The following is a 15,312-nucleotide window of genomic DNA, read 5'->3' as shown; positions in this document are numbered from 1 at the left end:
CACAGAATCTGACTGAGACATGCCCTGGGTTTCCTTCTGCCTCGTGCATATCCTTGTGCTGCCATACTGTAAGCCCCAACACTGTTAATCTGTTCAATAATTTATAAGACAGCTGACCTTAACATTAGCTAAGCTATTGAGCAAACACCGGAGAGCTTTAAACTCTGTTTAGCCGGTGATCTTGGAGAAGCCCTTAGAGTATGTGAATGCTGCTAAACACTCCAGCAGAATTCTAACGGCTGTTGTACTTGTCTCACTAAAAAGCACCTTATTGTCCTGAAAGGCTGACAGATTCATCAATTACAGTTCCTTTTGTGCTTGCGTGCATGCATGCATGTGTGCGAGTGTGTGCGTGTGTGTGCTTTTAACCAGTTGTCTTCTTTTTCACATCTGTGGCTAAAGAGATAATGCTGATGCACCTAGCCCCCTGTTTATGTACTCTGTTACTAAGGAAACAAACTTGTCAAGCATGAGCCATGTGGGAATAATGGTGATTTATTTAGAAAAGAGAAGGTTTGTCATTTTGAGCTCACTACTACAAAATTGCTTTTTGATTACCTTCAAGCTTATTGCATTGTCTTGTCACAATAAACTATGGAAACAAGTGGAAAGGTTAATAATTGTGAGATTTGTTCTTGTCAATTTGTTCTGTGGAAGGTCACCAGTATGCTCATGTACCTTGCAGAACCTGAGAAAAATGTATAAAAGGTCCAGAGTGGGAATCTGGGTTATTATTACTGCTGTTATTTTTTCTGTGATGTATCCCAATACTCCTATCAACAATGTTCTTTGGAATTGCACCTGACAACTTTAGATTTTCCAGGTTCTTCTATGTATCTTTTCTTTTTCTGTAGCATGTAAGAGGACTTCAGCTATGGGGAAGTATAGAAATAAATAAAGAAATGTGTTCTCACATGCCATCAAGTTGTCCTCTGGATGAATGCCCTTCAAAATATCCTACTCTTGACAGCTCCTGTAAACTCAAGGCTGTGGCTTCCTTTATGATATTGATCCATCTCATATTTGGCCTTCCCCTTCTTCCTCTGCCTTCAACTTTTTCTAGCATAGCTAATAAATAAAAATGGAATATTGTATAATGGAATTCTAGGCAAAAGTGGTAGGGCACTTTCCATTTTCCTCTCCTCTGACTCTCAGAAGACTTTCTGTTACTTGCAAAATATATATGTCAGCTGTGTTTACATGTCACAAGAAGCATCATAAGGACAAATGGCTTCAGACCTAAGGCTCATGTGGTGCTCATGGCCTCTACTCCTCTGGCATGGCCTCAAGGAGACCGGATGTATCAGCATCATCTCTAAACCCTAATAAGCCAGCTTCATAACCCATGAACCATTTTAACCACAGGTCATTTGTGTTTGTAACTGTGACAAACTGTGGTTCATCAAAGATGGAAATACAAACTTCTGCATTTCTTCTCGTGGCCCTCCAAGCAGAGGATGAAGGAATCTATAAGGTTGTGGTCATTCTTGTAACACTAAATCATGAGCTAGCATTGGGTAGGATCAAGAATATAGTGTTAATGAAACTGTGGTTAGCCCAGCATTATGGCCAGGCTGATAATAATAGGCTACAACATTATTTAAGTTTTGTGCTTCTGCATAAAGTAAAAGCTTTATGTTGTATGAGACTGTCTGGGCTCTGCCTATTTCACTATGGAGTAGTAACTTGCTATAAGCAAGTTGGTAACAATTCTGTCTGCTACAGATCTCTACCTAGATGTATTTCCTACACTATAGAGCACTATTCCTACACCATGTTGCTCTATAGTGTAGGAAATACATCTAGGCAGAGATCTATAGCAAACAGAATTGTTACCAGCTTGCTTCAATAACCATATGTTAAGCAAACTGGCTGTATTTACATCCTACCCATTTTGCAAAGCTAAGTCACAAAGAATTTATGTGAGAAGATTTTAAATTGAATTGATTGCACCTGTAAATTCCACTTCACTAATAATTGTGTGGTATTTCTCAAAAGCATGACATTTGATTGAAAACGATGGAATGTGGTGATATACATATGAATACCTGAAGATATTTTTCCCAGGGTTCACCTTGGTTACTTTTGCTCTACTCATTCAACTAGCTAACTTCAGTGACACATTTTCTGTGTATCTTTACAGTGGAGCCATATGGCAGGGATACATTTCTAAATGGCTTCCTTTGATTGCAGAATGCTTAGCTCTGCTGTGTGTGTGTGTATAAAATTGTATCATAGCATCACTATATCACAGCATAGGCCATATATGCAAAACTGCCTTATACAGAGTGAGACTATTAGTTCAGCCAGCCCAGTATACAGTCTGCATGAATCGATGCAACCTACTTGCAGCTGCTCTGTATGTCTTCATCTGGCACCAGAAAGACCATAATGTAGGTGCCAGATCAGTTCAGTGGATGCGACTACTGAAATTGCCCCTAAGATTTCTGTCTTTCAAAGTGGCTAGACATCAAAGACTTCTGTTTCATGTAAACACTCAAGTTTTGTGGCTAATGACCAGCTAACTACAACCCTTTGTATTGGGTGGAGTAAGGTCATCAAGTGAGGAGGCTCTGAATTAGGCTGTGCCAATGAATTCACCTGTGTCTGGCAAGGGAGGGGAATCTCTTTGCTGCTGTCACTCAGTGCAAATGCCCTTTCATGGTCTCTTGCTGAGTGCTGCAAGGCGGGACAAGAAAAAATATTTCCTCACTTGTATCTGCCTTTGATCTCTTCCCTGAAGGGACTGCTTGCTTGATGTTTAAGCAGAAAATGAATAATACAAAGATAAGAGGATGCAGCATAAATTACTAATGGAAAATTAACTGCACATCCTCAGGACAACAGCAGTGGCAAGAACATGGGCTACACCTGTTATGCCTGTGCGTTTGAGAGCACTTCGATGGAATTATTTATCGGCATAAGTAATTTCCATTAACTTTAACTGAATAAAAATGCAGAGAACACATTAATCACAGTATATTAAGTATTTCATTCAAATTAGCCCTAATTGCCAATCTTATTCAATGTATTAAATTTAGGTTGCTTAATACTTACTGTAATGAATATTTTAACCCAATTGTATTACAGCACACACGGTGGTATATTGTCATTATTAAAGGCACATGTTTGGAACTAATGGGTTTATGCAGTACTAAAAATAATGGTTGAAACTATGGCTTTGTTTGTAGTGGAGTGAGAAACATTTGCAGTGATTCTGTGTCCTGTGGCAGTGGCTTATTTCTGTTTCATTTAACATAGAAACAGAGCAAGTCAGAAGGGGCCTCCCGGGCCATCTAGTCTGACCCCCAGCTCTGCTCATGACATGCCCACCATGTGCATGTCTAGCCTGTCCTTGAACACCCTCACCTATGGGGCCTCAACCACCTCCCATGGAAGCCCATTCCATACATAGCATCTTGTGAGCAGTTATACAGCCAGATGGGATGCTGCTACTGATTCTGTAGGGACCTGTGACCAAATTGGAGTTTACCTGGAGTAGAGAGTTCAGTGTGATGATTGTCCATGAAGGGTTTCTGCAAGGCCATATGACTAACTGGAATCTACATGGAACATGTGCTTTGTAAAGTGACTTTTTCTTCTATTAGTTCAAGGATTTCCTCCGATGATGTTCAGTTTCTCAGATGTGCTAAGGTCAAGATCTGCATTCAGGAACATCCCTTGATCTCTTAGCTTAATTGCTCAATGAAGAACTACTGTGAACTATTGCCATTTAAAAGCACTATACACAGGTCGACACTGAATGATAGGGACATTGTGTTTTGGTTAATGGATGCAGAATGGTTCATGGCAGCTAGCCCATCATGCCATGCATGTTATTGCTGGATGGTCAATGACCATCTGACATAAATGTATGAATTGGTCCTACATTAAGTAGAGCAAAGGGCCTGGGAAAACAATGTAACAAAAGAAGTAGAGAGATTTGCTGGCTTCTTCTCTGTGAAATTCACTGCCCATGAAGGTCAGACCAGCATTCTGCTGCTTTTCATCTTTATTTCAAGAAATAAACCCACAGTTTTTATTGGTATTCTGTGGTTTTTAAAAAATTTAAGATGCTTTCTTTTATATATGTATCTTGCTTATATCTTTTATTGTTCACTGCAATAGAATTGGTTCAGATTTGAAGCAGTATATACATGTTTAAAATGAATATATAAGAAGTCTGAGTTTATTCCTGTATAGAAGTACTAGAAATTCTATGCATATGTGTTTATTATGACAGCTGCTTATATTGTCCATTTGCTACATGACAAGTCTGTAGTCCTGCAGTGGTATCTACGGTATGATAAGATGGTCTGTATACAGGATACTACCAGGTGCAGTGTAGTGGCCCCAAGAGTCCTGTGCATTAGGAACTGGTTTCTGACTTCCTGTGCCACTACAGGTGCAACACTGAGGATGGAACAATAGATTTTTTGGCTTACCATATTACCAGTGCCCAGAATCCTCTAGACTTGGCAATCAGGTGATACCAGAACAGCCTGCCACTTATTCCACTTGCTGCTTTCCCTCAATCTCAAGTAGGCCACCGCTGATGAAAAAGCCGGGCTCTTTATCCATGTCTTGTTGCCAACCCTGGGAATTGAGCCTCATGGCAGCAGCAAGCTTAAACTGGCCTAACAGTACTTCCCTCAGTGTGAGGAGAAGGTTCCCTAGCAGAAAACAAAGCTACATTTCCCAGCTTTTGTTGCTGGGTGAAGCAGTAATAGTGAAATAAAACTGGCATAGAGCCATAGTTCTGATAGATTCTTGGAACTGTGCAAGGACAAGGATGCTTTTGTGACATGTCTTTTATGTGCTTCTCTAGCATATCCATTATGTATTCATGAGCTCTCTTGCTCCTGGATATTTGAGGCTCAAACTGCACCTTGTATAAACTGGGTGTAACTGAGGATAATCTTTTTTGTGTGCACAGCTTCAATTCAGAGTAGGGGCACCACTTACCAGGAAGGAAGGATGACACTCTGCACACCACCACTGCCTTTCAAAATCCCCCTTCTATCTCTGGGGATGGGGAGGAAGAAAACTAGTTTCCACTGGCATCATTGGGGGTTTCTCCCCTTTTAATCCTTCTGGAGCAGGAATGTCAGAGGGAAAGGGTGTGTGGGGGTATACATTTAATTCTCTGTTGCCAATGTGTGGGGCCTCAGTCCAAATAGAGGCCATGTATATTTACTCTAGAGTAAACAGATTATCCTCAGCTATCTGCCGTTCAGTCAACAATATGTGTAGATTGACTCTGAGATTTATGTCCCTGTAGTATTTTCTCACAATCGTTATAATGCTACAGTTTGAAAAAGCATGTTCATTTCAGATCATAACAGGTGGGGATATCTTGGCACATCAGGGGCTGAAAATTCTGAGGTAGTGTCAGATTACATTGGGAACTGTCACTGCAATCAGGAAAGCGGATGCAGATGCAAGCGGACCTCTGCTTCTCTTGATCCATAGAGCCTGCAGGCAGGAATGCCTTCCCCATCCATCCTCAGCTTACAGCACCTTTTCTTTGTCTGTAAAGGTCAGTGAAGTGAGTACACTTCAGGCCAAATCAGATGCATTAAAATGCACATGGCATCTATGGGGAAATGGACCAATGATTACTGGGACTGTGGCAAGCATGGAAGGGACTTTATCCAAATCCTTTCCTGCTATATGGAAATCTCTCACTAGGTCATTTAATGTCATGTTTTAGCCTGCCCATTAATTGTTTCCTATAATGGGATGCTTAGAAATGATGACAGATTTGTTGATTTTTGTATGTTCTGCTTTTTCCCCTCTTTTCTTCTCTTTTCAGCTACCTTTCATCTTTTTTTTTTTTTTTTGGATTTATATCCTGCCTTTTTCCTACAAAGGGCTCAAGGCAGCTTACATCATTCTCCTCCTGCATCTTATCCCCACAACAACATCCCTGTGAGGTAGGTTGGGCTGAGAGTCTGTGACTGGCCCAAAGTCACCCAGTTGGTTCCATGGCTGAGCAGGGACTAGAACCCAGGTCGTCTGAGTCCCAGTCCCATGCTCTTAACCACTACGCCACACTGGCTCTCTTTGAGAGATGAGGGATGGTTTCTCCAATTAAAACTCCCAGGAAGGCATTTTTAGATTTCCTTATTTTGTTAGGCCATGTGAACAAACATCTTGGCTCAACAAAAAGTCAGCTGAATTTGGAAGAGTAACAACAACCAAAACGTTGGTAGCTTGAACACAGAGACGCTTTGCTGATATAATTAGAAAACAGTTAACCAATGTTTGTAAATTAGCTGAGTTGACAAAATGGACAGTTTGTGTGTGTGTAGAATATGGGTGTTAGATAAGAAAATTATTAAGTTTTGCTATTTTGTTCTATGAAATTTTATTATACAAAGCTGCAGTCCAATCGAAATACCTACAAGCCTCCAAACTCAGAGGGTTTGGGCCTCCTGTGTAAAGTGGGTGGAGTGGTGAAGGCCAAAGATGCCTCTCCATTCTCCAGTCCTGCACATTTCATTTAGGCAGGCTTTTTGCCCATCTACCTGGCCTGCTCAGAATGGGAAGGAAGGAGGGCCGAGAAGGCCCAGGATATCTTGAGTTCTGACTGCTCTAGTCTCCTCCCCTCCTGGCTGACCGCCCTCCCAGTTTCCTCCCTTCCCTGCTTTCCTGACCTTGCAGAACATCTGGCACAGTTCTTTCTACGCGGACGGCGAAGGGCAGGCTTCGGATGCTCAGCACGCCAGGCTCCAGCTCCGAGTCCAGGGGAGCTACGTCTGACCTTGGAGCCGGGAGTGCAAACAATCCTACAGCCTTCAGGCCGCATCTGGAAGATTCAGGATCAGCCCCTCAGCCACCACAAGGGGGCTTTCATCCTTTCAGGTAACCCAGAAATATTTGAAATAAAATAAATAAAAATGCAGTGGAAAGTTTTAGAAGAAAGTGCTTACCATTTATTTATCTTATGAAAATAAGTTGCAGACATCAACCTATATAAGTTTTTTCATGATATGAACGTATAACTTCATTGCATTCATAGTTGTTGCCACTTTTCAGTGACTCGTTTTAGAGCAATGACACTTTTCAATATATTATATATTTATATATTACAGCTACTTCTATTTTTTAAAATTACACTCTGCATATATGATATAAGTGTTCTTTGTCTTTAATTTATAATAACAAAGGGGTGGGACAACCTTTGCAGGGAATGTTCTGGCACACACAATTCTAGAACAACGCACAGCCATTCACCTGTTGTTCCATTAATGCTTCTCAGGAAGAGTATGGGAGACAGCCCTGCATAGAAAACATCTAGTGAAGGTACTGCTTGGCAAATGTTTGCACAGTAATTGCCTATGTAAACAAATGTCCCTGGTATAGCAGTGTTAGTCATCTGAGAGAAGGACCTGCTTTACACCCTGTGGAGTCTGGGAACTTTGCAATCTGTGATTCAGATTGGAGTGCACAAGAACAGCAATCTGCTCATTTTGAGAATGCTGTCATGAGAACGCTGCCGCAGAAGTTCAGAACTCCCCTCTTTAGCAAAGCACTAAGCAAAATAGTTGGCTTTCTTTGTTTCTGCTGTAGCTGCTAAGAGCTTGCTGCCTTGTGCTGCTTTGTTTCCAGTTCATTCATGGCAGAGAAGGCATGTTCCTCTCCCTGCAACAGTGGGAGGCAGGAGAGAGCCTTTGGGTGCTCGTACTCCTTCAGACCATGGGAACTGGTTTGACTTCAGCTTCCTTATCTTTTCCTTGACTGGTAGAGGCATTTTGCTTGAGCAGGCCCTTGGCCTGCTTGCTGGAAAAGTTTAGCAATAGATTATCTCCTGCATGAAATGCTTGTATATGTGGCAGTTGTCTCCATCCCACTTTTAAATTGGTTAATTGTTTGTGTTTTGCTGTTGCAATTGCTTCCAGAACTTTTTGCTTAAGTACCCAATGCTGCCCATACATCAATGGGAACAAAGGCTCCTCGATGGAAAGCCAGTGGTTCTGAAAGCTACTGGAACTGAGCCTCAGTACTCCTTTCCAGCATGCAGCAGTTCAGCAGGGCTCTCTCTTTCTCATGCACAAGCACTGGAGCATGCCACAATTCCATATAGCCATACACCAGTTTTAACATAATCCAAGACATGAATGATCTGGTGGGTTAGTGGACATTAGATGTTGTAGCTATGCCCTGGGATACATGTAGGATTGAGCACAGTAACTACTAGATCCTGAGTCAATCCAAAGTAGACCTGCTTCAGATCCCACTGTCTACTTTCCATCCCAAACTTATTTAGATATGTCAGCAATTGGAGAAGATGTACAGTGAGCCCTGTTGTGGGGACTCAGGCTCAGGATGCCACCACAAAGTTCACCTCTCCTAGATCCTTGTGGTCTTGGATGTGGTGCAGATGGGTACAGTGATTAGGGCAGAGTAGCAAGCCATCCCCCATGTCACTGCATCCGGGTAACTTTGAGAAATGGAAGGGAACTGACTGACTTCAGACCTAATTCAGGCCTTAATTATGTCTGGAGGATGTTTTCATATTAATCTGGTTTTCCTGAAATATTTCTGATAAGAACTGGAAAGGAGTAGTAGTTGCCCTTCATTTCAAAATTGCTTTTAATTCTCCTGTTTAACAAGGATCTGATTCAAGTACACAAAAACAGAAATCTAGGACAGCTGGCAGTGAGAAAAAGCACAACAACACAAGAAATGCAATAGCTCTTGGATCCAATTAAATGCCATTCTTCTCTTTCCTATATCTTTTTATTTTCTCTACTGTAAGCCTAAACATTACTTCTACTGCCAATTGCCAGACAACCCCTTATTTTAAAGGAATGTCCCCCTTTCCTAAACATTACAGCTCCATAGAAATAATGGATGACCTTTATTATGGAGCAAGCGGACTCCCTTGCTCTTCATCAAACACAAGCTGAAGCTCCAGGGTTATACTCTGCCTTGCCCCTCATATCTGGGAATGTTGATCTGGCAATCCTTCTTCATCTTTTGAAGTTGTTGCCTGTAAAAGGACTATTGTATGACCGTGGTTGAGCTTATACCTTGGATATATCCAACAAAGCCATATAATTCTGAGAATAGAGAGGATTGATTGTTACAGCACATGTTATAAAAGCTTTTGGAAATCCAAGGAGTTCTGGCCTGTGTGCCATTTAACAAGAAATAGCGTTGTTGAGATGCTGCTTCATCTTCATGACAGAAGCTGGGTGACCCTCTAATAATCTTTGGTCTGCACTTCTGATAACTATTCCATGAAGGAATGTATAGTTCTGTACACACAGCTTCCTTACAGAATCTTCATTTCATTTATCATTTGAATATGTTACATGGTAAAGCTTATAAGGGTAATTTCAAACTATGATAGGAAATGCGATTATATTGTCCAATTATATTCCCTGCCTTCTCTCGTTAAAACTAGCCTAAGGGAAAACATGCTCATGTCATTCTCCAGAGCTGTTCCATGTCCACGGGGTTTCTGCTATCATCAGGTGACTCACAGGAGCCAAATTATCCATTTAGTCCATTTCCTAGTTTCTAGCCCAAGGGAACGTAAAAAGAAAAGTAGGGTAGCCACTGACCAGACTGGGCAGTCAAAAGTCTTCAACAGATGTTCTCCCAATCTATTTTTGGACCCAGCTGCTGTTGCTTGCATGCCAATGGATTTCATACAAGGTCAAGAAACCTCCTGTGGAAGGCTATGGAAATTTTACAAGTTAAAGATGCTGAAGTTGGAATTCATGAGGCAGTGTAACTCTGCATTCATCTCATTAAGCAGGTGTTGTTCCTTTCATATTAAGCAGATGCAAGGATACAAATGACAACGATCAACATCCGAGTCACGGAAGTATCTTGATTCAGGAGAAGATTTAACATCATTGGTGGGTTTCCTGTATTCCATGGAACCTGAACATTGCCCAAAGTATTTAACAGGCTGTCCTAACACACAGCCAGACCTTCTCCTATTTAACAATTTCAAGGGATTCTGTGGTTCATAATATTATTCACTAAGGTGAACAGCAGCTCAGACAGTTCTCCTTATACTCCAAATACACTGGCCTTGGGAAGATTTACGCCAAATAAGACTGAACAGTGACATAAATGCTCTCCCTCTCGCTTGTATGGCATCTGGAGATAGCTGCTATTCAGAATTCTTTCACAAAAGGTTGCTGCCTACTGTGGGTTTCCTGGGATGATCAGAGAAAGGAACAGATTGAGGATGGCTTTGCCTTTCCGTGATGGGCAGGAATCAAAAGCCATTATTCCCTTCTCCAACTTAGTAATAGCGCTGTTGCAACAGTTTTTTTTATTTATTTATTTATTTTCACTTTATTATCCTACCTTTTTCCTGAAAGGGCTCAAGGCAGCTTACATCATTCTCATCCATCTTATCCCCGCAACAACAACCCTGTGAGGTAGGTTGGGCTGAGAGTCTGTGACAGGCCCAAAGTCACCCAGTTGGCTCCATGGCTGAGCGGGGACTAGAACCCAGATCGTCTGAGTCCCAGTCCCATGCTCTTAACCACTACGCCACACTGGCTCTCATAGACATAGACATGTCTATAGACACAGAATCTCCCCTGCTGCTTTCCCATCATACCTGTTTCCAGCATGTGTGACAAAATCAAGTGTCAGGCAATGTGGAAAAGAGAAAAGCAATTCTTTCTCATTTTCTTCAGACTCTAGGTATAGTTACAAATTCATCTAGTATGAGAGATATACAGAATGTTCAAAAATCCAAGTTGGGTCACTGTTACAGGATAGCAACTGCGGTCCTGCTGCTGAGCATACACTAGATGAAGAGGGCCATGTCTAGTGATGGGGCATGTGCTTTGCATGCAGAAGAAGACAGCTTCCATCTCCGGACAAAAGGAACTTGGGAAACAAGGACAGACAATGCCCCTGCTTGAGTTTCTGAATAGGCATGGCCAGTTAGATTGGATGGACCAATGGCCTGACAGTATAGAACAACTTCATATATACCCAAGGGTGTTCAGCCATTCCTGGCTCTCTTGGACTGATATGCTTGCATTTCCAAATGCATTTGTGTTTAAAACATTTCATATGCTTAAAATGTGATGTGTCTTCTGAGAAATGTAACATAATATTCAATATTTGCTTGTGCATTGCATAGGCAAGGATGGGTGAATCTGCCTATTCTGCTGTTTCTTATACCCAGTTTTTAAAAGTCTCCTTCTGTTCTGTTTACAAAGACATTTGTGGATATTCATTAATGCTTATACAAATGAACCAAAAAGACATTCTCATCCATCTGTACCGGACAAATTCCATTACAGCTGTTCTCAGTGTGAGAAGTACCATTTTATATCGACCCATCATACTGCTGCTAAAAATGAAGAATTTCTGAAAAAATTCAGCACTAATGTGATTGAATACACAGAGATTCAAATCCAGGCTTTTAAAAGCAAAGCACCCAGAGTCCAGGGCCTGGATGGACACATCTGCAACTTTCAGTTTCTCCCACATTTTATATCTTCATTAAAAAAAATCTCAAGTTTGTTCTGGCTTGTTTATAAAAAAGAACAAATTTTGATTTGTTGCAGGGTGATACTCACCCAGGTGTCCATGTCCTGGTAGATTCTGCTCTCAGGTCAGCTGATAAACAGCTTCCTTTTGATTAGAAACAGCACATGGAAACACAACCTTTGAGTAGCAGAGCATTCCTACATGCATAAGCCATGCACAGAGAGCTGCAACAAAACCCAAGTGACACCCAGTGGGATATTTCACACTAGGCTAGTATGAGAGAGGAAACTGCTTCATTACAGGCCCCCCTAAAGATACATTCAGTATTACATACCACAGAGGAAGCAGCCTGTGCAGAATATGAGATGGAAGAAGCTCATTTAAAACATTCCCCTGGACTGTAGCCTCAGGAAATCTATCTAGTACTTGTATGCACAGCAAAATCACCAGATCTTATTATAGTACAGTTGAGACCCGAACACTGTGCACCTTTGGTGGAGATAACACTACTGTCTTTTTGCTGGCTTCTTTCTGTTGCAAGTTGTGCTGTCAAGGAAAAAAGAAAAAGAAAAGAAAAAGAGATTTTTTTTGAAATGATCTCTCCAGTCCTTTTAGTCTGTAAAAAATTGCTATCTAAAGATTTCAGATGATTTATTGAAAAATAAAAATCCACCTTGTGAGGAAAGCCTTCTTACATTTCTCCTATATTATTTCATAAGCCGGATGGCATCTTTTCAATATCTTTATGGTAGCAAAGCACTAGGTCCAGCATACAAAATGAAATGGGATGCAATATGTTAGAAATAAATCCAATTAAATGTATGTGGAGGCATTCAAGGCATTTTATTTATCCCAGTATAAGCAGAAATCCAAACAAAGAGAGTTTATTTTTCTTGTGCTGTATTTTATACTTACAGGTGCCATCCAGAAGCATTTTCTGCACTAAACATTATGTAGCCATCCATTTTATGTTTCTTTTCCTTTCCTAAGTCTCCCTACATGGAGGATGTCCATGCACAGTATGCAAGGGTACCGGGATGATTTCCTCTGCACATCAACATGGTAGCCCAACGTTTCTTTGTGCAGAAGCAGAATTCCAAATAACAGACCGTAGCATCTTGGCAGCTGGACTGCTGGTGGATAAGATATTTACAGCTTCTGTGAATCCTGTTGGCCACCCCCAATCCTGACAAGCATTTGGTCAAAAGCCAAGTTCGTTGTATCTCTGCTTAGGAGATACAACAAGGGACAGTGGTGTCCACATTTGACAGGCAGTGGTGTGCAGCTTGAAAAGTCTGCACTCGGCTCGCTCTTCTCAGAGCAGTGACCTCTGTATGGCAGAGTATGGCAGAGTATGAGTATGGCAGTCACTCTCACAGTAGCCTGCCGAACGCACCTTTAATTTTACCTGCTTTATGCCATAGTGGTCTTGTGGCATAGCCAGTGAATCGGGACAGATTCTTGGATCTTCTGATGAGCCCTTTCAGTGCAGAAAGGGAAGCATTGAGCAAGGGCCACTTCACTAAGCACCTTGAGGAATCATCTTAGTAAAGAAGGGCTTACGTCAGTTAAGGGGTGAGAGGAGTGGTGAAAGGGGAGCTACTTGTGTGCTCTGGCAGCCCCATCCAAGGATGTCCAGCCAAACTGGCATGGGGTATGCTGGTGCCAGCTCAGCACGCCATTAAGGGGAAGTGGTGAGGATTCAAGTATGTTCAGTCAGCAGTGCTTGGAGCCAGACTGCGGCTGCCAGGTGGAGAGTTGGAGAGGTATGCTCCCAGCTCTCACCTGAAGCTCAGGAGCCTGGAGCCTGTCAGGTACTGTGTTCACTGCCCACTGCAAATATTCACAAGCTCATAATACTGGTGCCCATTTCTCCAATACTAAGATGTTTGTCTGTATTCCCAGATGAATGGAGCATAGAAACATAGACCATAGAAACAGAGTGAGTCAGAAGGGGTCTCCCGGACCATCTGGTCTGACCTCTGGCACCAGCCGGCTTCGCTCATGTGGACGTCCAGCCTATCCTTGAACACCCGCACCGATGGGGCCTCAACGACCTCTCGTGGAAGCCCATTCCACACCCTCGGGGTCCTGACTGCCAGGAAGTGCTTCCTGGCTTCCAAATGGAACCTTGGCTCCCTGAGCTTTGCTCCGTTGGCGCGCGTCCTGCCTTCCTCTTCAGGGGAAGCATCATCTGCACAGTCTTCCTTTGGGAGTTCTGATGGTCTGAAACTGTGATAGGCTTCTGCAAGGCCATATGATAGGCAGCAACTTGTGACAAGTGACCTTTTCTTTCTGTCAGTCCAAGGATGTCCTGTGATGATGATCAGCTTCTCAGATCTTCTAAGGTCCGGATCTGCTCCCAGGAACATCCCTTGAACTCTTAACTTGATTGTTCAGTGATGAACTATTGTGAACTATCGCCATTTGAAAGTATTGTGTATATGTTGACACTGAGTGATGCAGTGAGTGGAGCTGATTGCCACTCCCAGGATCAGCAGGACTGAGATTCTTAAGAAGAATGAGGCTTTGAGACAGAGATGGGCATTTTGGGAGACTAGGCAGAAGCTCAGGTCTTTGAAGTTACCTCAAGGTCACTGCCCAAAAGTTCTGACGTTGACCAGGAGAGTAGGAATATTTTGGAAGGGGTGGGAGGGTCATAGGAGAGCAGGAGGAAGAGCTGTTGCCTTGCCTGGTCTCTGACCTCATGATGAGGCATCAAGAATGATGAACTACCCAGTCTTGGCCACTCTTGTTTGCTGGCCTCTCAGCAGCAGGAGTCACACTGAGGGTGGAGCCCCAGAGTGACTAAGAGGAAAGGGCTCGGGGAGAAGTCCCTAGGTTGGGTTCAACTATCATACTTGACATATGCAGAGGCATGGTTTCCAGCTTTCGAGAGAGCTTTTAGAGTTACTTTGACCTGCAGCTACAAAGTGCCAATAAAGATCTGCTTGCAGAGAGATTGTCTGGTGATTTGGAGCCTAAAGGCAATAAGGGAAGAGCTGGTCTCTTGGCAAGTGATATGTATGTTCTGTTTGGCTTAAGGGATACAGAATGGCTCATTGTAGCTAGCACATCAACTGATGCATTTTGCTGCTAGATACTACAGTCAGCAACCATCAGAAATGAATGCATGAAATAACTGTGTGAACTGGTCCAAATTTAGAGAGAGGAAAGGGCCCAGGACAATGATGCAAGAAAATCAGGAAGAGAATTTTGCTGGCAACCAAAGTTATGAAAAAAATCTGAACAATATTCTTGGTATTGGTCATAAGGGTAATTTGGGGTAAGGGTAATGCAATGTTAAATGGTCTCTGTCCGTGGCATCACTAGGCATGGTGACTCACAGCCGCTCTTCTTGAGGCATGTGTGCAACATGAAGCACCCAGCCTCTCGCTTGCTCTTGACCCTGCACTGAGCCTAACTCTCTGAACTATTGCCTCGTCCGGAGCAGGCGTGCTCCGGACGAGGCGGGGGGACGCAGGGCCGGCGGCTACAAAGCCTGCGGGAGGAGCGCGCCAACAGCAGCACCAACTGCGCCTGGCAGCCGACGCCGGAGGAGGGCCGCCTCCTCGCCGTGTAAGACCGTGCTGCGCCGGAGGGGAGCCGCTGCCTCGCTGCGTAAGACCGCGCTGCGCCGCCATCCACCGCCCACTTGGCTGCTCCGCCACGCCCCAGCACGTGTGGCAGGCGTGCTCCGGACGAGGCGGGGGGACGCAGGGCCGGCGGCTACAAAGGGCGTCGGCCAAAGGGCGGGTGCCGCCGTTCGGGTGGCCGAGCAGGGGGCGGGGCTGGCCAGGGGCTTTCGCTTGGCGATAGTAGGCCCTCCTG

General features: G+C 43.2%; 1 protein-coding gene across 2 annotated transcripts in view; it reads left to right on the top strand.

The window, feature by feature from the left end:
* The window catches only part of OMA1 (OMA1 zinc metallopeptidase), a 261,075-nt gene that overhangs the window by 65,998 nt on the left and 179,765 nt on the right, over nt 1-15,312 (top strand). The window contains exon 10 of one of the 2 annotated variants that reach the window (XR_006414722.1): nt 6-851. The exons of the other annotated variant lie outside the window; for it this stretch is intronic. The gene's annotated coding sequence lies outside the window, so the exon portion shown is untranslated. Of the gene's footprint in view, nt 1-5; nt 852-15,312 lie in introns of those variants that run through there. 2 annotated transcript variants of the gene reach the window in all.

The sequence above is a fragment of the Varanus komodoensis genome, unplaced genomic scaffold (genome assembly GCF_004798865.1).
Source record: "Varanus komodoensis strain SLA01 unplaced genomic scaffold, ASM479886v1 scaffold20_1, whole genome shotgun sequence".
NCBI lineage: Eukaryota > Metazoa > Chordata > Lepidosauria > Squamata > Varanidae > Varanus > Varanus komodoensis.
This window is presented reverse-complemented; position numbering and strand designations above follow the sequence as displayed.